Source organism: Vulpes lagopus, chromosome 23 (genome assembly GCF_018345385.1).
Source record: "Vulpes lagopus strain Blue_001 chromosome 23, ASM1834538v1, whole genome shotgun sequence".
Taxonomy (NCBI): Eukaryota; Metazoa; Chordata; class Mammalia; order Carnivora; family Canidae; genus Vulpes; species Vulpes lagopus.
The window spans coordinates 13,197,201-13,223,418 of record NC_054846.1 but is presented as its reverse complement, the minus strand read 5'-3'; the positions used below and the strand labels follow the sequence as shown (position 1 = coordinate 13,223,418).

Here is a 26,218-nt window from a genome sequence, read left to right as displayed (position 1 = left end):
TGGGAATATAGCTCAGAGCTGCACTTGAATCACAGGTCTACTGGTTTCTAGTGACTGCTGGGGACTCTGGGAAATTACTTAACCTGTCCCGTTCTCGTTTTCCTCACACAAACATGGGAATAATAATCATGTCTACCTTATTGGGCTTTTATGAAGATTGAAAGGATAGAGTACGGAGAAGGCCCTCCACAGTATTTGGCATGGAGTCATCCCTTTTCTATCACAGATAGATCATCTCATTCATTCTCATTGAGGTTTCTAGATGATGCTCTACAGGGTGCCACGCCGAGAACATTTAAATGTTCTGTAAATTACAGAAGCATGAACCTGCAAGGCAAGGTCTAGAGTTGGGCGCAGATCTGGGGCAGTGGTGGAGAGTGAAGGATATAACCACACCACAGACCTATGTGTATAAGTTTAGAAGGTTTAGCCCCCACAGACAATGGCTAAGGAACAGAGAGCCTGCTCACCTCCCTAAATGGAGCAATGGAACATCAATTTTATTCATAATCGTTTGCATCCCACATATTTTCTGTCTACCTAAATTTTCAAACAAGGCACACCGACACCATCACACACACTTCATAGGCAGGCTATTTTGTTACCCAGGATGTTAAAGGGACCCCTTAGAAAAGATGGAAGGCAAACCTGGGATCGTATGCTCTGGGGAACCCTCGGGAGCCATTTAGACACACCTTGAGTCACACCTACTGGAAACCCTATCACCCTCTTATCACACCTGCAGTCCTGATCAGCTTTTCAAAGAGAACGGTTCCTGGCATGTAGGTCTTTAACTGGCAGGTGTGTTTGCCCACTCTCAGCCTGCACTTTCTAGTACCATACCCGACAAGTTGACACTAAGGGGAAGATACGCTTCACATTTTGCACCTGTTGTGCAAATAGAACTTCAGTGAAGTTACTCAAGCAGTTGACTCTAGAAATCACAAGGAGCCAAAGGGCCAACCTCTGACTTTACAAACAGCAAATACGCGCCTTGACACCAGTCTCTGGAACTAACTTGGGAAATGCTGTGTATCTCTTAAAGGGTGTGTGGGAGGAAAACATTTAAATCTGTAGCCTTAGTGTCAACTCAGGGCCGGCAGTTTCCACGTGTGTTCTTTGAAGGGTTAAAGAGCTAAAGAAATAAATCCTGAGATCCCACCAAGGACCCTCCAAAGGTGGAGTCTCACTGCATGGGAACTTTCTGCTCTTCCCAGAAGGGTAAAGCACAGAGTTTAAACTGAACTTTGAAGCTGTCACCTGACTTCAGACCTGGATGCTATATAGAGCACCATGTATTTTCTGAGATAGCTTCAAATCATATAGTGTCCCAAGGTATGCCCAGCTGCAACACTGGAAGACTTAATTTAATTTTTAAAAGATTTTATTTATTTACTCATGAGAATACAGTCCCTACAGGGAGCCTGATGCGGGACTCGATCCCAGGATCCCAGGATCATGATTGAGCCAAAGGTAGATGCTCAACCACTGAGCCACCCAGGTTCCCCAATTTTTCTAAAGATTTTATTTTTAAGTAATCTCCGCATCCACCATGGAGCTCAAACCCATAACCCCAAGATCAAGAGTTGCATGCTCCGTGGGCTGAATCAGCCAGATACCCCTGGATGACTTAATTTTAAATACAAGAACTTTAAGCAAAATGTTGCTGAGGAGCTTGTGTCTGTTGCACAAGTCCTGGGAAATCTGCAAGGCTGGCTCCCTCCAGGGCCCTCAAGCACCTCAGGAGCAACTGGCAATAATTGCATTTCCAGGAACGCCCAAGAGAGCCAGATCTCCTTAATGTGTCACTGACGTACAGCTTCTTCCACTGGGACCACGCAACAAGAACCAGGGCCTCGGGATATGATTCTTCACCTGCACTCCTCACTGGATGACTCTATTTCCTTGAGAACATTTTAAAAAAAGATTTTATTTATTTGAGAGAGAGCACACCAGAGGGAGCGGCCGAGGGAGAGAGAATGAAGCAGACTCGGTGCTGAGCCTGGGGCCCAACGACGCAGGGGTCCACGCAGGGCTTGATCTCACACCTCTGATGTCAGGACCCGAGCTGAAACCAAGAGCTGGTTGCTCAGCTGACTGTGCCACCCAGGTGCCCCTCCTTGAGGGCATTTTTCACAACAACAGAAACATAGCACTGCTTGGTAATGTCTTAGAAACGTGGCCCCTTTATTATTATTATTTTTTAATATTTTATTTATTCATTCATGAGAGACACAGGAAGAGAGGCAGAGACACAGGCAGAGGGAGAAGGAGGCTCCCCACTGGGACCCTGATCCCGGGACCCCAGGATCATCACCCAAGCTGAAGGCAGACGCTCAACCCCTGAGCCACGCAGGCGTGGCAGATGTGGCCTCCTTCACCGTCTCCTCAGCAAGGATAACTGTTGTGTCTCCTGGTTACGGTCTGTGGTCTGGGCACACTGGGGGGCACAGCATGAATATTAGTAATGCTGGTCCATTCTGGAAAGAGCATGGAAGGACCCTGTAAGGTAGCAGTGACCCTACAGGCCCAGAAGCCTTGTTGGAACCGTGGCAAGCCGGGCCGGGGCCTGGACAGAGCAGCTCTTCCCACCCTCAGCGCAGGCAGTGGGCCAAGGGGCGCCGTTGTCTGGGCGGGCGCCGAGAGGCCGGGGGCCGGGCAGCCGCCAGCCTTCCCACTGCTCCCAGGGGCACGCAGGGACACTGGCGGCTGGCTGTCTGTCTGTCTGTCCGTCCCGTGCAAAGCTTGCTTTTCCTCATGGGCTGCGATCTCCACAACCGGGGCTCGGGGGAGGGAGCTGCTGACAGTGGGGAAGGGACACGAAGTCCGGGTGGAATAGGGCTTGGTGACAGCTGGCCTGTGTCCTGGCCAGAAACTGGGGTGACCGGGGCAGAGAAGTGCCTCGACACCACTCGATGCAAGGCCGCTCCTTTGGAATGAAAGCGCATCGGGCTCGCATCCACACCTTGGGCCCAGGTTGTGACCCCGGGGTCACAGGATCGAGTCCCACACTGGGCTCCCTGCATGGAGCCTGCTTCTCCCTCTGCCTGTGTCTCTGCCTCTCTCTCTGTGTCTCTCATGAATGAATAAATTTTTAAAAATTATTTTCAAAAGGGCCGGCGGGGGTTCCCTCAGCGCAGCCCCCAGTTCCTCCTGTGGAAGCTGTTCTATGTGTGCCCCCTCAGCCCCCCCCCCCAGGTTGGAAATCCCCAGTCCCTGGAAAGCCCAAAGTTAAAAGGGGAGGAGGGCCAGGGGCAGGGACAAGAAAAGAGGTGCTGAGGGCTGCTGGAGATGAAGGGAAACCCTTCCCGGTTTTTTCTCTCCCCAAGATTTGTTTGTTGCCCTGGTGGGAGTTCTTGTTTGGGGGACTTTTTTTTTTTTTTCTCCTTTTAGTCAAAGTAGTGTGATCTGGTGCTGCCATTGGAACAGCCCTTTCCAGTTCCTTCTTAGGGTAATTGGGCACGTAGCATCCAGGCCTAGGCTTGTAGCTGTAATTCCCTCTATTAATTCCGAAAGGGATTTAGGTTTTGTTCCGTTCGCCTTCTCCTCACAGAGCACGTACTTTCTCAGCCAGTGACTGGAAAGTTTTGTGCGTGTGATGTATCACCAGGCCATTAGGCTACAACTTTTCACTCTATAATAGAGAGGACTAACACTGCTTAAGCACTAACTGTATCAGGGACTGTTCTAAGTGCTTTATGTTTATGAGCTGGTGAACACTCCAAACACTCTTATTCTCTATTTTCTTTTTTTTTTTTTTTTTTTAAGATTTATTTATTCATGAGGACACACAGAGAGAGGCAAAGACATAGACAGAGGGAGAAGCAGACTCCATGCAGGCAGCCCAATGCGGGACTCGATCCTAGGATCCCAGGAACATGACTTGAGCTGAAGGCAGATGCTGAACCACTGAGCCACCCAGGTGCCTAAGATACATACTCTTATTCTCTATTTCCTTCTTCTTCTTTTAAGATTTAATTAATTAATTAATTAATTTGAGAGAGACAGAGCAAGCAGGGAGAGGGGCAGAGGGAGAAAGAAACTCAAGCAGAGTCTGAGCTGAGCACAGAGCCAGCCACGGAGCTTGATCTCATGACCCTGAAATCATGACCTGAGCCAAAACCAAGGGTCAGATGTTTAACCAACTTAGCCACCCAGGTACCCCTTGAGTCTTTATTTTCAAATGAGGAAACTGAGACTCAGAGAGTTAAGAAAGCTGTCCGAGGTCAGACAGCTGGTCAGGGACAGGCTGGCATTCTGCAGGCTCCAGAATCCATATTTTTAACCCCTATGCCATCCCCCCAGGGCTGCTTCGTATTCTTTTGTATGGATGCACAAGAATTTGTGCATTCATCCCCTATTTCTGATCATTTAACGTCTTTCAAAAATTCTTTCTGTTATAAATAATGTCATGATGAATGGTTTTGTAATAACTAGTAGTTCTCTCTTTTTTTTTTTAAGATTTTATTATTTATTCATGAGAGATAGAGAGAGAGGCAAAGACATAGGCAGAGAGAGAAGCAGGCTTCCCAGGGAGCCTGATGCAGGACTCAATCCCAGGACACTAGGAACATGCCCTGGGCTGAAGGTAGACATGCAACCACTGAGCCATCAGGCGCCCAATAACTAATAGTTCTTAACAAATGTTAAACCTCTATGTGACAGGTACTGTTTCAAGGGCAACTCTTTGTAACAAACTACTATTATTATCATTTAACAGATGAGGAAACTGAGGCACAGAGCAGTTGGTGAAATATTTTGTCCCAGATCCGCAGTTATGAAGTGGTAGAGCTATCCCAGAGCTACTGCCTGCATGATGCTGTCTGGACAAATATCCATGACCACTCTTCTGATATTGCTTTGAGAAAGAATTTTAAGGTGGAAGTACTAGAGCATAGTAAACACATAGTGTTAAGGATCTGGATTCATATCCTTAACCTACTTTCCAGTAACACTGGATGGTTAGGCTAATTTGTGTTCCCATGAGCACCGTGTAATTAATTAAAGAATCTAAGTTAGATACAGCCCTGGGAATTGGAGATGTCCCTCTAGCCCCTGGGCAGTGTATTCATAAACTATTTATTTATTTATTTATTTATTTATTTATTTATTTATTTATTTATTTAGATTTTACTTATTTACTCATGAGAGACACACAGAGACAGGCAGAGACATAGAGGGAGAAGTGGGCTCTCTGCGGGAGCCTGATGCAGGATTCAGTCCCAGGACCCTGGGATCACGACCTGAGCCAAAGGCAGATGCTCAAACAACAAGCCACCCAGGCATCCCTTCATAAACCTTTTTAGCTTTTGCGGACTTATCTGGGCACTTACTATCATTAATAATAGTTTTATGAAAAAAAATAGTTTTATGAAAAAACATATCTAGCTAAAAACTACATTTGGAAAGGGGAATCCGTGGTGCTGGTAATATTCTAGTTCTTGATCTGGCTGTGGTGGCTCCTTTGTGATAATTCATTGAGCTGTGGCCTTTAGACTTCTACACTTTCCTGTTTATAATTTCTACTTATTAGGAGTTTATTTTTTAAAAAGAATCTGTTATCAGATTTACATACTTTGGATGTTAGGCACAGAGCACATTGAAATCTATCGTAAAGAATAAGCAAATGACTCAGTTGTCACCATATTTTCTCCTCATGTTGCATAAAAGGGAATTCTGAAAGAAACATTCTCATGGTTTCTTTTTTTAATTGCTAATGCAAGAATTGAAAAGACGTTGAATTACAACAGTCCTAAGAAGAGCGGTTCTCAAAAAGCACTTGGCCTATTCTTATTGGTTTTGTTTTGTCCAAGTAAGATGTTTTGGTTTGAAACTTCAGAAGTGTGACACATATTTAACATATGCCGAGTTTATGATGAGTGAATTTTTGGCAAGGATCTGAGAACAATTATTAAGACGCCCAAAGAGAATTGTTCTCTTTCTGTCTTGGCTTTCTAATGTGTTCCTCCTTAATACTTGGTTTTGAAGTCGTGCATGGTTCTGTGATCTGGCCTGATGCCCCTATTGAGTAATGTCCCTGGAGACTCAGGAGTATCCTTCCATGGCTAATGCATCAGCTCAAGAAGATCAATATATCATCAAGAAATAGTACGAGAGAGTATGCTTTTACTCTCAGGGAAATCAGTGGCAATTTCCTTGTCAGATTCCCAATTGTTTTGAAATATTATTTTAGTGCTTATTTCCCTCCGCTGATCTTATATTTGATCTAAAATTAATTGTCTAGCCCCATTCACTTTCTTAGTCTCTGGACTCCACTTATAATTTTTATCCATTTTTATTCGTTTGCCACAGGGGATTTAAAAGGAAGCAGAATAAGAGAATATCTTGTGCCTTTTATGACAAGAGAAAATGAGGCATGTTTCCCAATTCTGCCCTTATTTACCACCCCCTACATGGTCTCCCCATGAGATTCTGTGAGTTTTTTGACCAGGTTACTGATATTCCTTTGTTTAGACTGACTTTCCATTTCTAACACCTTACCATTACCTCTGTCTTAGCTCAGGCTGCTATAACAAAATGCCACAGCCTGCGTGGTTTATTTTTTATTTTTATTTTTTAAAAATGTTTTATTCATTTATTCATGAGACACACAGAAACATCAGACGAGGGAGAAGCAGGCTTCCTGCAGGGAGTCCGATACAGGACTCAATCCCAGGACCCCGGGATCACAACCTGAGCCAAAGGCAGACACTCAACCACTGAGCCACTGCCTGGGTGATTTAAACAATAGAAATTTATTTTCTCTCCAGTTCTGAAGGCCGGATATCTAAGATCTAGCTACCTACATGATCAGGTTCTGATGAGGAATCTAGTCTGGGTTGGAAGATAGCAGTTGTGCCTTCACGTGGCCTTTTTTACTGTGCACACAAGTGGAGAGAGAAAGAACTCTGTATCCCTTCCTCTTCTTATAAAGATACTATGGATTAGGGTCCCATCCTTATGACTTCATTTAACCTTAATTATTTCCCCAAGGGTCCTATCTCCATATGTCCTAATGTGGGGGTTAGGGATTCAATGTACAAATTTGGCCAGGGTAGAGCAAAGGGAGGGTAGTGGTGGGGAAGGAGGGGAGACACAATTCAGTCTGTAATATTAGCACAGCCAATATAATTAAAATTAAGGTTTGTTTTCCCTTTCAAAGTAGCTCTCTGTCCCCTAGTGTTTCTGTTAAATGACATTTACTTTTTAAGTCTGTAAAACATTTTTGGATTTCTGCTAACTGTATTATGAGAATCCAGACATAAAGAAGACATAGACCCCTACTCAAGTAGACTCTTCATAGAATTTATAAAGTAGTGAAGTAGATGAATAGAATGCACAAATAATCAGAACATTTGAGATGTTGGAAATACGTCAGGAAATACAGCTGTGGGATTTGGAGGAAGAGATTACCCTCATCCAAGGGCCACTCTTTGAGCCTCATAATCCGCGACAGGCAGGGTTTGGTCTAGGGAAGATGTAGCTAAGGCCTCCCCAGGCTCAGTGGGAACAGATACCATGAAGGCAGGAAGGTATGGTTCAGTTGAAACTTAGGAAATCAACAGAGGAACACTGTGGAGTTCAATATTTTTTTTAATATTTATTTATTTATGATAGACCGAGAGAGAGAGAGAGAATGAGAGGGGCAGAGACACAGGAGGAAGGAGAAGCAGGCTCCATGCCAGGAGCCCGACGTGGGACTCGATCCCAGGACTCAATCGCGCCCTGGGCCAAAGGCAGGCGCCAAACCGCTGAGCCACCCAGGGATCCCCCTGTGGAGTTCAATATTATGTCATACAGGGAGGTTAGGTTCTAAAATTAGCACGTGAGGCTCAGTGACTAAATGGCTCTGGAAAACCTGGACATATTATCTCAAGAGCACAAGTTTCTCCTCAGTGTTAAAACAGACCACGGTTGCTTTGAGCACTGGATGAAGTAGCTGGCTATGTTTAAGGGCTGTCTTGGGTGTGGGTGGGGAGGAAGGAGAGTTGGGGGAGAGGGAGGGAGGGAGAGAGGAAAATGAATGAATGAGATCACACTTACTATGGCAGATGCTCATACAGTGGTAACCATGGGAAAGCCAAGAGTGCAGAGAATTGCATTCTCTCCAACTCCTCCCCCCCAAAATGGACAAAGTTTCCACTTCCCCAACATGAAGTGGAAACTTAAAGGAAATATTAATGGAAATGATCATATTTAAAATGTGCCACATCACTAGTGATCAAATAAATACAAATTTAAAAATGTTTATTTTGAGGGCTCCTGGGTGGCTCAGCCAGTTGAATGTCTGCCTTTGGCTCAGGTCATGATTTCAGGGTCCTGGGATAGAGCCCTGCATCAGGCTCCCTGCTTAGCGGGGAGTCTGCTTCTCCCTTTGACCTTCCCCTTGTGTTTTCTCTCTCTCTCAAATAAATAAGATCTAAAAAAAAAAGTTTATTTTTAATTGTAGTTTAGGTGACATATAATAGTATATTAACAAATGAATACAAAATTAAAATACAATAATTTACTATTTTCTCCTTGTCAGATTAGCAAATATATTAAAGTAACACTGTTAGTGAAGGTGCATATCTCAATTTCATACATTGCTAATGGGAATGTAAATTGGTATAACCTTTCAAGAAAGTAATTGTGCATTGTCCTACTCTCTTGAGAGCCCTAGAAATGTTAATACAGCTTGGCTTGATAATTTCACTTACAGGAGTCTAACTTAAAAATATAGAGATGTGGACAGAGATTTGTGTTCAGCTGTTTCGTTGAAGTTTTATTTATAGTAATTGGAAGTTTAGAAACAATCTAAATGTGAACACTATGGAAACTGGTTATATAAATGATATATATATCAATGGCATATTCATTATTTTAAAAAAGTGTTTTCTAATAATTCTACTGATATAAAATGAATATTTTAATGTTTTTTAAAGATTTTTTTATTTTAATTTTTAAAAAGATTTTATTTATTTATGAAAACACACAAAGAGAGAGAGAGAGAGAGAGAGAGGCAGAGACACAGGCAGAAGGAGAAGCAGGCTCCATGCAGGGAGCCCGATCTGAGACTCAATCCCAGGTCTCCAGGATCACATCCTGGGCTGAAGGTGGCACTAAACCGCTAAGCCACCCAGGGATCCCCAATTTTTTAATTTTTTAAAAGATTTTATTTTTCAGTAATCTCCACACCCAATGTGGGGCTCAAACCTACAATCCTAAAATCAAGAGTCACATGCTTGACCGACTTATCCAGCCAGGTGCCCTTATAGGATTTGTTTTTTAAAAACAGGTTCCAAATTATATATATAGTAAAAATATGCACAAGGGGGAAAAAAAAGACAATAAATGGTAATGTCATTTACTAATTCTGTTCATATGCATATGTAATTATATTCATATACAAATATGTACTAAGCATATTGTATGACTTACAATTTATTTATCTGTATGTAGTAGGTCTACAGATAGATTTCTATTTAATTCTCTTTTTTTAAGATTTTATTTATTTATTCATGAGAGACACACAGAGAGAGAAAGAGACACAGGCAAAGGGAGAAGCAGTCTTCCTGCAGAGCCTGATGTGGGACTCGATCCCAAGACCCCAGGACCACGCCCTGAGCCGAAGGCAGATGCTCAACCACTGAGCCACCCAGATGCCCCTCTGTTTTATTCTTTATACTTTTCTGAGTTTCCCGTATTTTCTAGAGCATCTAATTCCTTTTTATCTAAAACATACATTTTAATAAATCCATTTCATCTCTTAGGGCCCAAGACCACCCTTACATAAAGTTCTGGTTACTGTAGTAGAAAGTGCTCTCTCACTTTTTCTGTGACTTTCATATCTCTTTTATCACATATGGTCTTGAATTACAGCCATTTGTATACTTCCCAATTAGTGTGGGAGCTCCTGGGGAATAGGGAGCAAACTACCTAAGTTTGTAAGCAAAGCCTATCTCTCCCTCCCACCTCTTCCATAAAACCTATCCTGATGCTTAAAAAAGTGGGTGAGTTCTTCCTGTGAATCCTCAAAACACTTCTTTATGGCTCTTTAATTCTGCTTTGGATTATTGTGAATTGTATTTGTCTTGACCCCCCTATTCATCATCCAAGCCCTTATTACAGGAAACGAATCTTGTTCCTTTTTGTGCCCAGAGAGGTGCCTTGCATTAAAGTGTGTTCTCAGTAAACATCAGTTGGATTTATGACTGAATGAACCCAGGCGCTTTCCAGCTATTTCAAATAGGTGCTTTTCAGTTAGCACCTAATCTGAAGAGTTTAAGGTTGCTGAACTGGTTCAGGGGCAAGGGGATGGGATAAGAGACCCTACAAAAACTAAGTTGACTCAAAGCACTGAGCAGTGGCAGTTATAAAGCCTAATCCACCAGGAAAATCTGCCAGGAAATGTGTTTACTTTAGACTCATGATACCTCCAAGTAATAATCTTTGCTTCTCTCTGGGTCCTGAGAGCTTTCTGTGAAGCTTTACCATTTTTCACCATTTCACAAACTCCTAGAGATTAATTCCCAAAAAAATTCCATTCTTCCTGTCATAAATTGAACACCATAGATTCATCCTGCATCCAATTTTAGGCCTCAGTCCTCCAAACGTGGCCATTAAGAGAAGAGTTTAGAATCAAAGATTATATAGATGTTTTAGAATTTAAAAAATAAGGAAATAAATTACAAGATTCAGTTCAATTTAACACATTATGCTCTAGGTTTTTGCAAAACCTTGTCCTGGGCACCGTGGATGGTGTAAAGGTTAAATAGGACACTGATCTCATTCCTAAGAGCCCGCATGGTGATGGCAGTTTAACAGAGGGAAGGGAGGGGTGGAGTGGGAGGGGTCTGGAGAGAAAGGAGGACATTGCATTTGACTTCCAAGGTTCTGGGTCAGGACTGGATAGAGGTGGGAATAGTTGGGAGGGCTGCTGGCAGCTGTAATTGTGTTGGTGGTGGCCACTGATACGTTGGGACTGTGCCCCAAAATGTAAGATGTGGGTGAATGGAATTCAGATCAAATAAGAAAAGCTCTGGGCACCTGGATGGCAGAGTTGGTTGAGCATCTGACTCTTAGTTTCAGGTCAGGCCGTGATCTCAGGGTCATGAGAGGGCTCCCCACATCGTGCTCTGTCCTCAGCACAAGGTCTCCTTTAGATTCTCTCTCCTTCTCCCTCAGCCCGTCCCCCCTCAAATAAATAAATACATCTTTTTAAAAATGAGAAAAGCTCTAGAAAAAGAAACTCAAATTCTAAGGCAATATTGGATAGAAGATGTAAATGAGACGTATTGTTCTAGAAAATAAAATAGTAAAGGATTGTATTTAATAGAACTCAGTGCATCTGCCAGCATCCTTAGTTACTGATAATAGAAACTACTCTAGGTAGTTTGACCACAGAAGGAATTTATTTAAAAAAAAAAAAAAAAGAACAGGGCAGCCCGGGTGGCTAAGCAGTTTAGCGCCACCTTTGGCCCAGGGCATGATCCTGGAGACGTGGAATGGAGTCCCATGTCGGGCTCCCTGCAAGGAGCCTGCTTCTCTCTCTCTGCCTGTGTCTCTGCCTCTCTCTCTGTGTGTCTCTCATGAATAAATAAATAAAATCTTTAAAATATATATATATATATATGAACATCTTCAAGAAAGTGAAAGGGCAACCTACAGAATAAGAAAAAATATTTTCAAATCATATATCTGACAAGAGGCTTGTGTCCAGAATATAAAAGTTCAACTTTAAAGGACAATTAAAGGGGATCCCTGGGTGGCTCAGTGATTTAGCACCTGCCTTTAGCCCAGGGCGTGATTCTGGAGTCCCGGGATCGAGTCCCATGTCCGGCTCCCTGCACGGAGCCTGCTTCTCCCTCTGCTTGTGTCTCTGCCTCTCTCTTTCTCTCTATGTCTATCATGAATAAATAAATAAATAAATCTTAAAAAAATAAATAAAAAAATAAAGGACAATAAAAATGGAGAAACAAGGATGGTTGCACAACAATGTGAATTACTTAATGTCACCGAACTGCACACATAAAAATGGTTAAAAATGCAAATTCTATGTTATGTATATTTAACTACAATTTTAGAAAGTTCTTTTTAAAAATAAATGTGCAGAATATTTCTGGGGCACTTCAGTGGTTCGGTCAGTTGCGCATCCCACTCCTGATTTCAACGGAGATCATGATCTCAGGATCTTGGGATCAAGCTCCAAGTCAGGCTCCACACTCAGCAGGGAGTCTGCCTCTCTCTCTCTCTCTCTCTGTTCCTCCCCATTCATGCACACTCTCTCTCTCTAATAAATAAATCTTTAAAATAAAATAGAATGTGCAAAAGATTTCAGTGGACATTTCTTCAAAGAAGATATGCAAATGGCAGATAAGCACCTGAAAAGATACTCAACATTATTAATCATTAGGGAAATGCAAATCTAAACCACAGTGAATACCACTTCACACCCAGTATGAAATCAGAACCTTCATAAATTGCTAGTGGTAATGTAAAATGATGTAACTGATTCGGAAAATAGTCTGATAGTTCCTCAAAATTTTAAACAGAATTACCATATGATCCAGCAACTCAACTCCTTGGTATATCCAAGAGAATTGAAAATACATGTCCAAACAAAAAATTGTACTTACATGTTCGTAGCAGCCTTATTCATACCAGCCAAGGAGTGGAAACAACCGATATCCATCAACTGATGAATGGATAAACAAAATGTGGTGTATTCACACAATGGAATATTATTTGCCAATAAAAAGGAATGTAGTGCTAGTACATGCATGTTGCAATATGGAAAACCCTTGGAAAAAAATTGCTAAGTGAAAGAAGCCAAAAACAAAAGGCCACAAATTATATGATTCCATGTGTATAAAATATCCAGAATAAGCAAATCCTTAAAGATAGAAAGTGGATTAGTGGTCGCCAGGGGCTGAGATGAGGGGGGAATGGGGAGGGACCACTAGTGTGTATGAGATTTCTTTTGGGGTGATATAAATAATCTGGAATTAGATAGTGGTGACGGTTGCACAACTTTGTGAATATACTAAAAACCACTGAATTGTACACTTAAGTAGATGAATTTCATAGTGTGTGGATTTTATCTAAATAAAACTATTATATTAAGAAAAAAAACAATATTAAGTGGCTCAGAATCTCCAAGAAATCTAGAGAATCAGGTTCAGAGGCTACTCAGCTGAGAGTAATGCCTAAATTATACCACCAGAAAGTTCCAGAATGAGCCCTAGTTCTGCTCCTCTGAACATGGCCATCACAGACCCTCTGGTGGACCTTCACCCCTGTTGGTCCTTAGGGTCCGTATCTCTGTGCCAGGTTCTACAAGCAGGGCCTGTTGTCTCCTCCTGCCTTCATCCAGCTGAAGCCTAACGTCTATCCATCCGATTGCCAGAGTCCACATCACAGTTTCAAGCCTTACCTGCAAGGGAGGCTGAAAGGCAGGCTGTGGTGGGGGAGGCAAGATTCAAACAAATACCCACTTATATGCCTCTCAATGCCTTTGCCTGGGCAATGGCTTTAAAGTCATAAAATGTTGGAGTTAAGTGGACTCTTTGAAGCTCATCTATTTATTAGTCTGGTCCTATGTCTGCAACAACCCAAAGGCAATAGGCAATTTCCAGCTTTATCTTTCCTGGCTTTTAAAGCATTTGGCAGGGACACCTGGGTGGCTCAGCGGTTGAGCATCTGCCTTTGGCCCCGAGCGTGATCCCCAGATCCGGGATCGAGTCCCATGGCAGGCTCCTTGCAGGCAGCCTGCTTCTCCCTCAGCCTGTGTCTCTGCCTCTTTCTCTCTCTCATTGTGTCTTTCATAAAAAAAAAAAAAAAAAAAAAAAAAAAAAAAAGGGGCATTTGGCAATGTTAACCTCTCCTTTTTAAAACATGTTTCTTCCCTGTGTGGGTCACCCCTCTTGTACTTTCTAATCAGTTTTTTCTCAGTTTCTGTCCGGAGCTGCTCTCTTTGCCCACTTAAAGCTGATGTTTCTCCTTGCCAACATGTTTTGTCCTTCTCTGAAGAGCTCAGTCCAAATTGTGTGAATGCTATGGGTCAAATTGTGTCCCCCTGAAATTCGGACTTTGGAGTCATAATGGTCACTACTCACGTTACCTAAGGTAATTTCCAAATAGGAAATGAAAATAAGGACAGATGTAATTAGTTAAAATGAGATTACACTGGAGTAGGGTGTGCCCCTAATCCAATATGACTGGTGTCCTTATAAAGGGGGAATGTGGACACCCTCACCCAGGGAGAGTAGTGGTGAAGACTGGAGTTATGATGCCACAAGCCAAGGAACTACCAGAAGTGAGGAGAGAGTCCTGGAACAGATCCTTTCCTGGCACCGTCAGAGGGAGCATGGTCCGGTTGACGCACTGACCTTGGATATCTAGCCCGCAGAAGCCTGAGACAATACATTTTTGTTGTGGAAGCCACTCAGTTTGTGGCACTTTTTTTATGGCAGCCCTAGCAAAAGAAGTGAGTTGTTTTCTACTCCTATATTTAGTCTTTCTTTTCTTTCTTTTCTTTCTTTCTTTCTTTCTTTCTTTCTTTCTTTCTTTCTTTCTTTCTTTCTTCTTTCTTTTCTTTCTTCTTCTTTCTTTCTTTTCTTCTTTCTTTCCTTCCTTCCTTCCTTTCTTCCTTTCTGATTTTATTTATTTGAGAGAGGGAGCACGAGCAGGCGGAAAAGGAGAAGCAGGCTCCCCACTGAGCAGGAAGCCCAATGCTGGGCTCAATCCCAGGACCCTGAGATCATGACCTGAGCCAAAAGCAGACACTTAACCCACTGAGCCACCCAGGCGCCCCATTTGCCTTCTACTTCTAGGTGGACAACTGTCTAATTTGTATTGCTAGGCCATAACATCCCAAATACCTTACAGATCCATGTGGCTGTCTTGCCTGCTGGGATCTTTGCATTTGGATATCCTACAAAAGCCATAAACTCAACTTGTCTAAAGTCAAGTCATCATTTCTCTGGTCCCACTTGCTCCTCCTCCTTCATTTCTCTGCCTTGACAGATGGTGCTCTCGGTCCACCCTGGTACACGTGTGTGTCAGATCCTGGGTGATAGCCTACAGCTCTGCTCCCCTCCTTGTTCCCAGGCATGACATCCTAAAGGTTTCACCTCTCCCATCTTTGGAGTCTTTCCCATCCACCCCAGCCCACCTCCACCCCCTTCCTATGCCATCTTCCTTCCATATATATATGTCTGAAACACAAGGGTTCCCAGAGCTTCCAACTTCCAGAGCTCAGCAGATGAGACCTTTGTGGTGGGTCCTGCATAACTCCATCTCTCACCTCTGTTGCTCTCACCGGCTTCCTGCAGTGGTACAGGAGTTCAGATCTTCCCCCTGCCTCTGTGTCCTCATTCGGCCTGTTGCCTGCTCAGTCCCCAGAACTCAGATGCAGCCTCCTGTGGGAAGCCTTCCTTGATTTCCAGCATGATGGAAAATCTGCTTCTGTGTCCCCCTGACCCTCTGGGCATACCCTCCATCATAGCAATTTCTCCGTGCAATGACACTGTTGGTCTCCTCCGCTCAGCCCAGGCGGCCCCCCAATAGTAAGGCACTTTAGAGGAGAGACTGCAGGCTTTTCGCAGCTTTCCATTCTCAGCCCAGTGCCTGGCACATGGGAGGCACTCCTGTATGTTTCTAGAAGGAAGCAAGGAAGTCGGGGGTGGGGAGTTGGAGGGTTGGGGGGGGCAGACTTCCTACCCCAACCTATTTTGCAGAATAAACAATCAGTCCCCAAGAGGCAGTACTTTCTGGGCTGTGTCGCAGCTGACTCAGTGTCAACTTACTGAACTTACTAAAGCAGACGCAGAGGTGGCTCCCTGTGCCACACTCAGGACTCGCGATTGTCAGGCCAGAGCCGGTGCCCCAGGGGCAGAGCCTGCAGCCGGACGTACAGGCCGGGCCGGGAGGGCGCGTCTGCAGGAGGGACCCGCCCCCCCCCCCCCGCCCGGGCTGCCGCTGGCCCCGCCCCCAGGCCGGGCACGGAGCCTTCAGCCGTCGCCCTGCGAAAGCTCCCCGGGCCCGGCCGACCCGCGCGCCGTCTCGGCTCTCGGCGCGGATTAGCTGCGGGGCGGGCGCGGGGCCGCCAGGCCGGCGCCACGTCACCGGGATTAGCCGCCGCCTCGCGGCGAATGGGGCGCAGGTGTCCCTCCGCCCGGCGCCGCAGCGCAGGATGGACGTGAGCCGCCGGGGAGCCCCCGGGAGCCGCGCACGCCGCGCTCGGGGCCCGCGGGACCCAGCCCCCGGGCAGCTTGCCCCGCGCCCCGGCGGAGCCCCGGCGGCCCGGCCCGCGGAGCGCAGCGGCCGGTGAAGCAGCCCCAGGGCGCGCCCCCGGGTGGCGGAGCTGCCCGGCCCGCGGGGGAGCCGGAGCCGGAGCCGGAGCCGGAGCCGGCGGGAGCGGGAGCGGGAGGCGGAGCGCGGGCCGGAGCCGGAGCCGGAGCCGGAGCCGGCGGGAGCGGGAGCGGGAGGCGGAGCGCGGGCCGGAGCCGGAGCCGGAGCTGGAGCCGGCGGGAGGCGGAGCCCGCGGGCGGTGAGTGAGCGCGGCGGGGGCCGGCGGGGGCCGGGCGGGGGCCGGGCCGGCGCCCCCGGAGCCCTCCGCCCTCCGCCCTCCGCCCTGGGCCCGGTCCCGCGGGCTGCGGTGTGGCCGACCCGCTTCCGGATCCTGCGGCTGCGGGCGCTGTGGCCCGGGCTGTGCGGCCCCGGCCCTGGGGGGGATGCGGGGGGCCCTGCCGCGCCTGCATCTCTGCGCAGCTTCGCCGTAAAGCTGTTAACGTCATTTTGCACGGAGGAGAAGGTGGATATGCTGCAGTCTTAAAAGCAGGAACTTGAATCATTTTTTAAAAGATGTTATTCATTTATTCCTGATAGAGAGAGACACAGAGGCCGAGACCCAGGCAGAGGGAGAAGCAGGCTCCACGCGGGGAGCCCGACGCGGGACTCGACCCCGGGTCCCCAGGACCAGGCCCTGGGCCGGAGGCGGCGCTAAACCGCCGAGCCACCCGGGATCCCCGCATTTTTTTTTTTTTTTTTTTTAATGCGTTTCCTCTCTCCCTCTCTCTTAAGCTTTGGTCGTTTTGCAAAACTGACTGCTCGGATAGATTTCCTTCCTGTTAGCTTCCGTGCTGCTCCAGCTCACGCTGCGCTTCTAGTTTATGAGAGGAGGGAGCTGTGGATGCTTGAAGGTTTGCAGGGCTCTTTCTTGATGCATGTGTCCTGTATTTTGAAAATGCAGGCCCCGCGTTGGAAACTGCCGCCGCCGGGGAGTGGGGCGGGGAGAAAGGTTCCTCGCATGCAACGCCTGTCAGCTCCAGAGCATTCTAGGAGACCCGGATTTGTTCCCACCTGTAATCCAACCCCATCGAGCAACTGGTAGCATTTTTACCCCTCTGCTTCCCCGGGAAATCATCGGCCTTAAATTATGACACAGAAACAGCTTCAGATTCAAATGCTTTTTACGTAGTTTGTTTTAAAGTCCTGAGAGTTTCAGACACACAGAAACAGCTTCAGATTCAAATGCTTTTTACGTAGTTTGTTTTAAAGTCCTGAGAGTTTCAGACACCCAAAGATTAGGTGAGCCCTTAGGGAAATTGTTATTCCTGTGGACTATGTACACTAATGCTTTTTTTCACGGGACAATTTTTAGCCTATAAAAATGAAGATTGTTTTTTTTTCATCGATATTTTGTGAATGTGGTTATGGGATTGATGCATGACAACTTGTACTGCCAGGTTCCTTACCCAGGGATGGAAGGACGGTGCCCTGGGTCACTACCTCCCGGCCCTACTTAACCTCTAGTTTCAGATTTCCACTTGATTTCATCCTTGGCAGATGTAGTACCTGCCCTTCAGTTGAAAGAAAAAAAGAGCAGGAATGATTCAGAACACCTTTGACTTCACAACCTTAACCAATGATGCAAAGAATTTGTTTTTTTTTTTTAAGAGTTTATTTATTCCTGAGAGACGCAGAGAGAGAGAGAGAGGCAGAGACACAGGCAAAAGGAAAAGCAGGCTCCACGCAGCAAGCCCAACGTGGGACTCGATCCCGGGTCTCCAGGATCAGGAGGCAAAGAATTTGATTGAGTTCTTTATGACGCACATTATGTTTCCTTCCTGTGCAAAATGAGGGACATTTAACAATTAAGGACCAAATCAAGACAAAACAAAACAAAAAAAACCTTTGCCTTCCTCCTCCCTTAAGGTAAATATGGATTTGGTTGAGTTGGGCAAGGCCACATACATTAATGAAGTGTCTTCCCGGTGAGGTAATTCACTTATATTCTGGGCTAGGTACAGGGTTAACCCCACACCTCCTCACTCAGCTTCATAAATGCACATTCTTCTCGCTGCTCTTTTCTTTCTACCCTTTTCTACACCATTCCTTTTAGATAAATACTACGATTCTCTTTTGGATCATGGAATCTACAATATTATTACATTTCAGTGTCAAGATTTGTTTAGGTGACAGTGTTCCTTATCAGTACTCTCAGATTTCCCCAGATCCTGTCTTTACTTTCCTGGAAAATCCTAGGTCTATCAAATCCGCGGTTGGAAATTCGACCATATCTTTCAAAAGTAAACATGGCATCTACATCTGGAATTGTTTTTCTTGCATTATCATTTTAATGTTGTCTCGCGTGGTTTCCTGATTGTCTGGTCAGCTTGTTATTTCTGCTTCGTATTGGAACACAAGTGGATGGAACTTCTCATAGGACACTGAATATAAATGGGGTCAGGAGTCTTCCTGAGAAGTAACAGCATAGACTCTGACCTTTTCTTTGGTCTGCCCTTCCTTAGGTTGAATTCTGTTCTTTGAATTTTTGTCCACCGACTACTCTAGAAAGAGCTGGATATTTACCTTGGGGCTCAGGAGTGATCTGTTTGGCCTTTTCAGAGCAGCTATAATTTACTACTCCGAGTGCTGCTTGGTGAGAATTTGCCTGTTCAGTGGAGATAAGTCAATCCAGTAATACAGTAATGCCCGAGGAACCTTTGAAAATGCTATCCTGAAATCCTAGGGAGATAGCATTATCAGCACTTTTTCCTCTCACCACTCCACTAAAAATAACACTGCATGGTTCTTACCATCTAGGATTATAAATTCCCCAAAGACAACTTTTAGTTTGATTTGTTCAGGCTCTAAAGGTTTATGCTGGCAGGTACCGGCAAGATGTTTTTGATGCTGGTGCTAATGATGTGGGTAAGAACAATGAGTTTTTTTTATGGGTTTTGTGAGAAAATAGATTCCTGGATGTCTGAGAAACCTCTTTAAGACTGTTACCTTAAAAGCCTTGAGTTAAGGGGCAACTGGGTGGCTCGGTCAGTTAAACATTGGGGTCTTGGTTTAGGCTCAGGTCATGGTCTCTGGGTCATGAGATAGAGCCCCGTGATGGGCTCCGTACTCAGTGGGGAGTCTGCTTGAGATTCTCTCTCTCTCCCTTTGCCTCCACTCATGCTCTTTCTCTTTCTCAAAATAAATAAAACCTTAAAAAAAAAAAGGCCTTGAGTCAAGGCTGAGGTACTATTATACTATTACCAACATTATTTTTTGTGCCCTTTATATATTAGACCCTGAGACTGACCTGCTGGTTGGAAGGTCTAAATAAGCCCCTGCAAGTCTATGAGTTTAGTTCATTATTTTCCTTGGAAGAGAATAGTAGGTCTTTGATATGGATAGAATTTGGTCTTAGAAGAACTGACAAGTGCAACTTTTGAGATAAGCAAGTAGAGGGGAAATGAAGGAGAGGAAATCTAGTGACTGAGCCACTGTGTACTAGCCACTCAGCTTTTATGTGTTTTTTGAGAATTTAGTGGAAATTCGGCCTCAGAAACAGATTTCGTGGGCAAATGTTTTGTCATACAAATGTTAATTCTTTCCTGTGTACAACTATCGTTTTTGCATATCCTGCCTGTGAATCTCATTTTAATCCTTGAACAGAAATATCCCCTCCCTAGAATTTTCACTACATTCTTTTTCTTAACATACTGGATGTCTGGATGAAATTTATTTGGGCAGAAGGGCTGGCCTGGAAGATTAGGATGTGTCCTTGAGTCAAACAAAAACATTGTCAGCATTTTTATTAACTTAGGACACTTTAGAAGTGCTCAAACGGAAACTGTGGATACAGGTTTGCTTCTGCCTTAACTGCAGTAAAACATGAGGCAACCTAAGAAGTGCAGACTTTTGGAACCAGAGCAGTTTGCAGAAATGTGCTGGAGGTGGTTGGAATCCTGGAAGGTGATTAGCCTTTTAAATCACTATATCCTTATTGTAAATGATTTCTAAGATTTATTTTTAAAAAAGATTTTATTTATTCATGAGAGACACACAGAGACATAGGCAGAGAGAGCAGGCTTCCTGTAGGGAACAGGAGGCGGAACTCGATCCCAGGACCCTAGAATCATGATCTGAGCTGAAGACAGACGCTTAACCGCTGAGCCATCCAGTTGCCCCTGATTTCTAAGTTTTAGAAGGTCAGCTGTTTGAGGGATGTTTTGTTTAAAGATAATCACTGATTTAAACCAGCATATCAAGAGAGAATAAAGTCTTGCTGACCTGCTTATCTCCCAGTAGGGTAAGGACTAGCATTTTAGGACTCTCATTAGGCCTTCAAGGGTGATGACTTGGAGGACCAGGAAGTAAACAAAAGCGAAAGTCTTTCAATTATGACTCCCAAAAAGAGGTCTGACATAAGACCAAAAATGTGAAGGACTAGACTCATTTTTGTTTCAGATTATTCTGTCCAATTAGAAGAAAGGAAAGATGTTTTCAAGCCCAGGCTGTCTGCTAGCAGGATAATTAGGCAAATATTATGTTTCAAGACCCCCACTCTATGATCGGAAAAGTATAATCTAGTGAAAGGTGAGCATATGCCTTGGAAGAAATTTCCAGCCTTGGGGTAATGTTAGACATTAGTGTGCATCCTCCTTCCCACTGTTCATTGACTTTCCTCTTAGAAAGAGGTCTAAGGCTTGGGAGGACCCTCTTCTATAGTCCAGCTATAGCCACTTCCTGAGGGAATCACGATGGCCCCTGGACGTGAGATTTGCTTCTGTTGGCAGAGAAAGTTATGTTCTTGCCTTTTTCAACACAACCTGGGTGAAATGACACTTGCTGTGTATTCCAAGACTACTATTCGATGCAGGCCTCTCTGTCCCTATAATGTTTCTTCCCTAGCCACCAAACAGTTCACCAGGGAGCAGGCTAGCACTAAAATGAACCTCAATACGGGCATGCCTGGAGGGTAAATGATAGATATACTTGAACCTCGCCTAAGGACATGAGATCAGGTCTCTTTAATCATGAAAATAACCTCTCAGACTAAACAAAGACCGTCTCGTTTGCTAACCACATGTGATTTATTTAAATTAGTGTTACACATTCGACAGTGGTGTCAAAGCGAGATTATAAAACTGCATATAAGAATGAGTTTTCTGGGCCTTTGCATAGGAATAAAACAGGGCAATTCGCCACATGGAATGGGATTTGCATCTTGTTAGCCTGCCTGCCTGTCCTCCGGTACTGGTTGCGATGGGAGGGTGCATGTCTTTGTAAGCTGGCAGTCTAACTTACTTTTCATTCTGCTGGGAATTAAACTAGTGAACTAGAAGCATGAGGAGTTGGGTGGAGGAGGACAAAGAGGCAGGAACTTGCAGGATCTTCAAAAAGAGGGGAGCCTGGGGGTCAGTCTGATACCACCCCCCCCTTTTTTTTTTTTTTTTGCTGTACTTTTCATCTCTGTGACTTAATTATCTTATAACTGGAAGGTTTTTTTTGTAATTCAAAATCAGTGGTACAGTTGGCCTTCACAACAGCACAGGCTACCTCGGGGCATAGTAATCTCCTCAGTGTTGGCGAGTGAATTATCTCCCTGCAGCACTGGGCCAGCTGGCTCCCCTTTATCGGTCAGCATATGTTCAGAGTTTCCCTCGCTTACTCCACGCATTGGATCTGTTAGGAAAGGCAAAATAATTGCCATTTGAGTCAAAGGAGATTATAAAAGGGAACCTCTTAAGAAATGTTAGCATTTCTTGGATACCCTCTTATTTAGTGTGGCCGATCAGAGGCCACCCAAGGAAAGTGTATCAAAAGGTACTTGAATGAGCAGGATGTTTGTGTCTTGATTGCTGCAGAAAACAAATGGCAAAAATTAGGGGCCTTTTTCTTCTAAATCTCAGCCCGTAATGAAGCCACTGGCCCAAACCCAATTTAGTAGTTCTGGAATGTGGTCTCCAGATTCCTGGTACCATTAAAAAGAATTCTTTTCTTACAAAGCTCTTTCCATTTTAGAGAAGCAATACTTCATCAGTCTGATGGGCCACACATTCTACAACAAATGAGCTTTAAGTAGGAAATCTTTTGTTTTGCCCCAGGTCAGATGGAAGCTACACGGTCGTGTTGCATGATAAGGTGATGTGACAGGTGCCATTTGCCTAGAGGAAGGATGAGCAGAGGCTAACTGCACTGTTGATCCTGTGTCTCCCTATTGTGGACTATTAAGTAGCAATTACCCTTGGAGCGTCCTTCATCCCTTTCCTCTCTAAACGTCTCAATCCAGAAACCTTAAGTACAAAATAACTCCCCAAAGGCTAAAACCCATACAAAGCTGCCAAACCACATACCAAAACCACATGAAAAAATTTAGAAGACTGGGAAGGGAACAGGTGGGAATGAAGGGTGTGGGGGTCCTGTTCATATTCAGTGTGCCCCTTTTCTGGTGATGTTTACTCCAGTATTTCCACTTTAGCTACAGATCCCACAGAAGAACAAATGTTTTATTCATTTTAAACACAATTTCATTGAAAGAAAAAAACCAGATTTCTCAGAGATTTCCTTGACAAGGATTTTACTTGCAGTCCACATACATTGTTTTGCTTAAACAAAGGTTCTGAATTTTTAATAAGCTCCTGTTAGAGATCAAATTCATCCTACTTCCTAAAGAGCCTTTACATATCAAGAATGGGAAATCATTAAGAATTTGATTTGAATAGTTAAAGCAGTTTCTGTACTAGGAGGAAGGCAGATTTACTGGGTTATGAAATTCTTAATTCCATCTGCATGGGAGCTGGTTTTCATTTGTAATGCAGTACAAAATATTCTTGGCATGTTTGGGGCTTATTCCACACAGGATGCTCCATGCTAGAACTAAATCTAGATGGAACTGAATTTCTTTTCCTAGCCTTTTTTTTTTTTTCCTAAGCTGTTTTCTCTTCCCCAAGTCCCTTGGATAAAAGCACCCATCAAAGTGCTCCCAGAGCTACCTGTGACTGGGTTAGTCTTCAATCTTCATTATTCAGCCATTCCTCTAGTATCTGTTGATGGGTGGTCAGGGAAGGGATCAGGGGTTTACCAGCAGACCAGGTGGAGACACTCAGACCTCCAGCTTGTGTCCTAGATCTATTTTCCAGTCCCTAGAGATCCAGGACCCAGCTCTCTCTGGATTTTACACATCATCTCTGCTATAATACGCATGTTTTTAATATGCATGCTGTATTTGGCGTCTACAACTTAAGAGCGATCACTTGATTCACTTGAAATCCTTGGCCCATGTGTAAAATTTGTGAAACAAATACCAAACCTGAAGAAAAGAAAAAAGTTAATGGAACCCCTTTAAAATAGAAACATTTAAGTTAAAAAACAAGTCTAAATTCATATGGCTGATTTTGTAGGGAAGATTTGGTGGTTTTAGGATGTGAATACTAGCCAAACACATGGAGTCTGTATACTACTAAAGCTCATCTTCATAGGAAATTGGAGTGAAGGTTTGGCTCTTCCCTGTTTCAATATGCTCATGGGATGAACCATATTGGAATTCTAAATTGACAGATTGACTTGCTTTTTGTATTGCAGGCAGATGTAGCAATTCTTGATTAATTTTCAGCCTTAAAACTGGTAGAACACAATTACCAAACAAAACAAAACATTAAATAAACTCTTCAATTAGACATAATGTATTATTTTGTGGATTTATTGCACCAGAGCTGATTATGTCAGGGCCTGTTATTTTTTCCAAAAGCCTGGGATCCTGCATGCCTCAGGTAGACTGAGGTGACTGTATGCTGTCTCTCTTTTATTTATGAAGATAACCCTGCTGACCCACCAGGATGTGCTTTGCAGCTTTCTCCATCCCTCCTCTCACTCTGTATTAGATGTGAAAATTATTGGTCCCTGTGGCATGAATCTAGAAGACCCAGCTGGCTTGGCTCAAGTGCATGGTTTCATCAGCATATACTAGTTAACTAGCTGAGCTAAATTGGCACTGGGATGATAATAATGGTTTAATCCCATGTTTGAGCACATCTTTACCTTTTAAAAATCACCTTCAGGGATCCCTGGGTGGCGCAGCGGTTTAGCGCCTGCCTTTGGCCCAGGGCGCAATCCTGGAGACCCGGGATCGAATCCCACGTCTGGCTCCTGGTGCATGGAGCCTGCTTCTCTCTCTGTGACTATCATAAATAAATACAAATTAAAAAAAAAGATTTAAAAATAAAAATCACCTTCACATAAATTATTCCACCTTACCTTTACAACAACTCTGCAAGATAACATTTTAGAAATGAGGAAATTAAGACTCTAAGCAGTCCAGTGACTTTTCCAGTAAAGGAGGAAGTAGGACTCACACCTGTGACATCCTTCTCTCACTAAACCAAAATGCTCAGTAAAATTTGATTGGATGACATATGATAAAATAATACAAAAATTGTGGACAGCTCTAGATGAAAGGATGTTTTATCAAGGAAACAAATCTAAAAAGCAAAAAAACCAAAAAAAAGAAAAAAAAAGGAAACAAATCTAGGAAAGTGTTTGGAAAAGTGGTTTCCAATAGAGAATAGTCACCAAACATTTAACTGTAAACCTGAGAATACCACACAAAAAACCATCAGGGAGCTATATAAACAAGACATAATCAAGTGTGTGTCAGTTTATATGATATAGACGAGAAGTACAATGACGATTCAGAGAAAAGAGAGAAAAACATAAGCCAAGAAAGTAGGGACAGTAAACTGAGGAAGAGGGATGAAAGTTAGAGCTTAAAGACTGTCAAGATTTAGATGGAAGAGAAGTGGGTGCGGCGTGGTAGGCTGGGAACACCCCAAGCAAGGGTACAGAGCCACTGTCCAGGTGGGGGTTGGCAGGGAGACACATCTGATTGCAGGAGGGACTGACCAGAGGGTCTGGGTAGGGCCGTGTTGGAAAATAACGATGGGGCCACACCAAAGAGGATCTTTAGTGCCAGACAGAGAAGTGTGAACGGATATTTGGGTGCTGCAGTGTGTGAGCAGGGTCGGTTCTTTCTGAGGGCTGTGAGGGAGAGAGAATCTGTTACAGCTCTCTCCCAACTTCTGGTGGCCTCAGGCATGCCTTGGGGGTGTTCTCCTTGCGTCTTCACATCATCTTCCTTGTATGCATGTCTCGGTGTCCAGTCCCCCCTTTTTATAAGGACACCAGTCATACTGTATTAGGACCCACTCTAATGACCTCATTTTAAACATTTTTAAAATTTATTTGAGAGAGAAAGGGAGAGCACTGAAGGAGAGGGAGAAGGAGAAGCAGACTCCCCACTGAGCAGGGAGCCCAATGCAGGGCTTGACCTCATGACGCTGAGATCATAACCTGAGCTGAAGGCAGACGCTTACCCAACTGAACCACCCAGGCACCCCTAATGACCTCATTTTAATCGATTACCTCTATGAAGATCTATTTCCAAATAAGGGCACATTCTCAGATACTGGGATCTTCAGCATATCTTTTTCGGGGAGATAGATTCAGCCCACAACAGGAGCCTTTAAAGAGTATTGAGCTGCAGAGTAAGAGGGAGAAAGGTTGTTTCAGTAAAGATGCACTGACCACAGAATGCAAAACACACCGCAGGGAAGGGAGGGAGCGTGGGCTGGGAGTGGAGGATGGGAAAGAAATTAGGTAACATCTGCAGACATTTTAGAGGAAGAGCTGAGGGACACCTGGGTGGCTCAGTGGTTGAGCATCTGCCTTTGGCTCAGGGCATGATCCCAGGGTCCTGGGATCTAGTCCCACATCAGGCTCCCCACAGGGAGCCTGCTTCTCCCTCTGCCTGTGTCTCTTTCTGCCTCTGTCTTTCTCTCGTGAATAAATAAAATCTTTTAAAAAACTTTAAAAAATAAAGGAAGAGTTGAAAAGATTGAAATAGTCCCAGTGCTAATACATTATTAAGTCTAGAACGTGATGGTTCACAGAGCTCTCT

The 26,218-nt window shown here is 44.3% G+C and overlaps 1 protein-coding gene across 7 annotated transcripts in view; it reads left to right on the top strand.

Annotated features, from left to right (window-relative positions):
- TRIM2 (tripartite motif containing 2) overlaps nucleotides 1-26,218 on the top strand; it is a 177,856-nt gene that overhangs the window by 61,795 nt on the left and 89,843 nt on the right. The window contains exon 1 of one of the 7 annotated variants that reach the window (XM_041738035.1): nucleotides 16,480-16,531. The exons of 5 other annotated variants lie outside the window; for them this stretch is intronic. The gene's annotated coding sequence lies outside the window, so the exon portion shown is untranslated. Of the gene's footprint in view, nucleotides 1-16,479; nucleotides 16,532-26,218 lie in introns of those variants that run through there. One more of the 7 variants, XM_041738036.1, reaches the window with a different exon arrangement.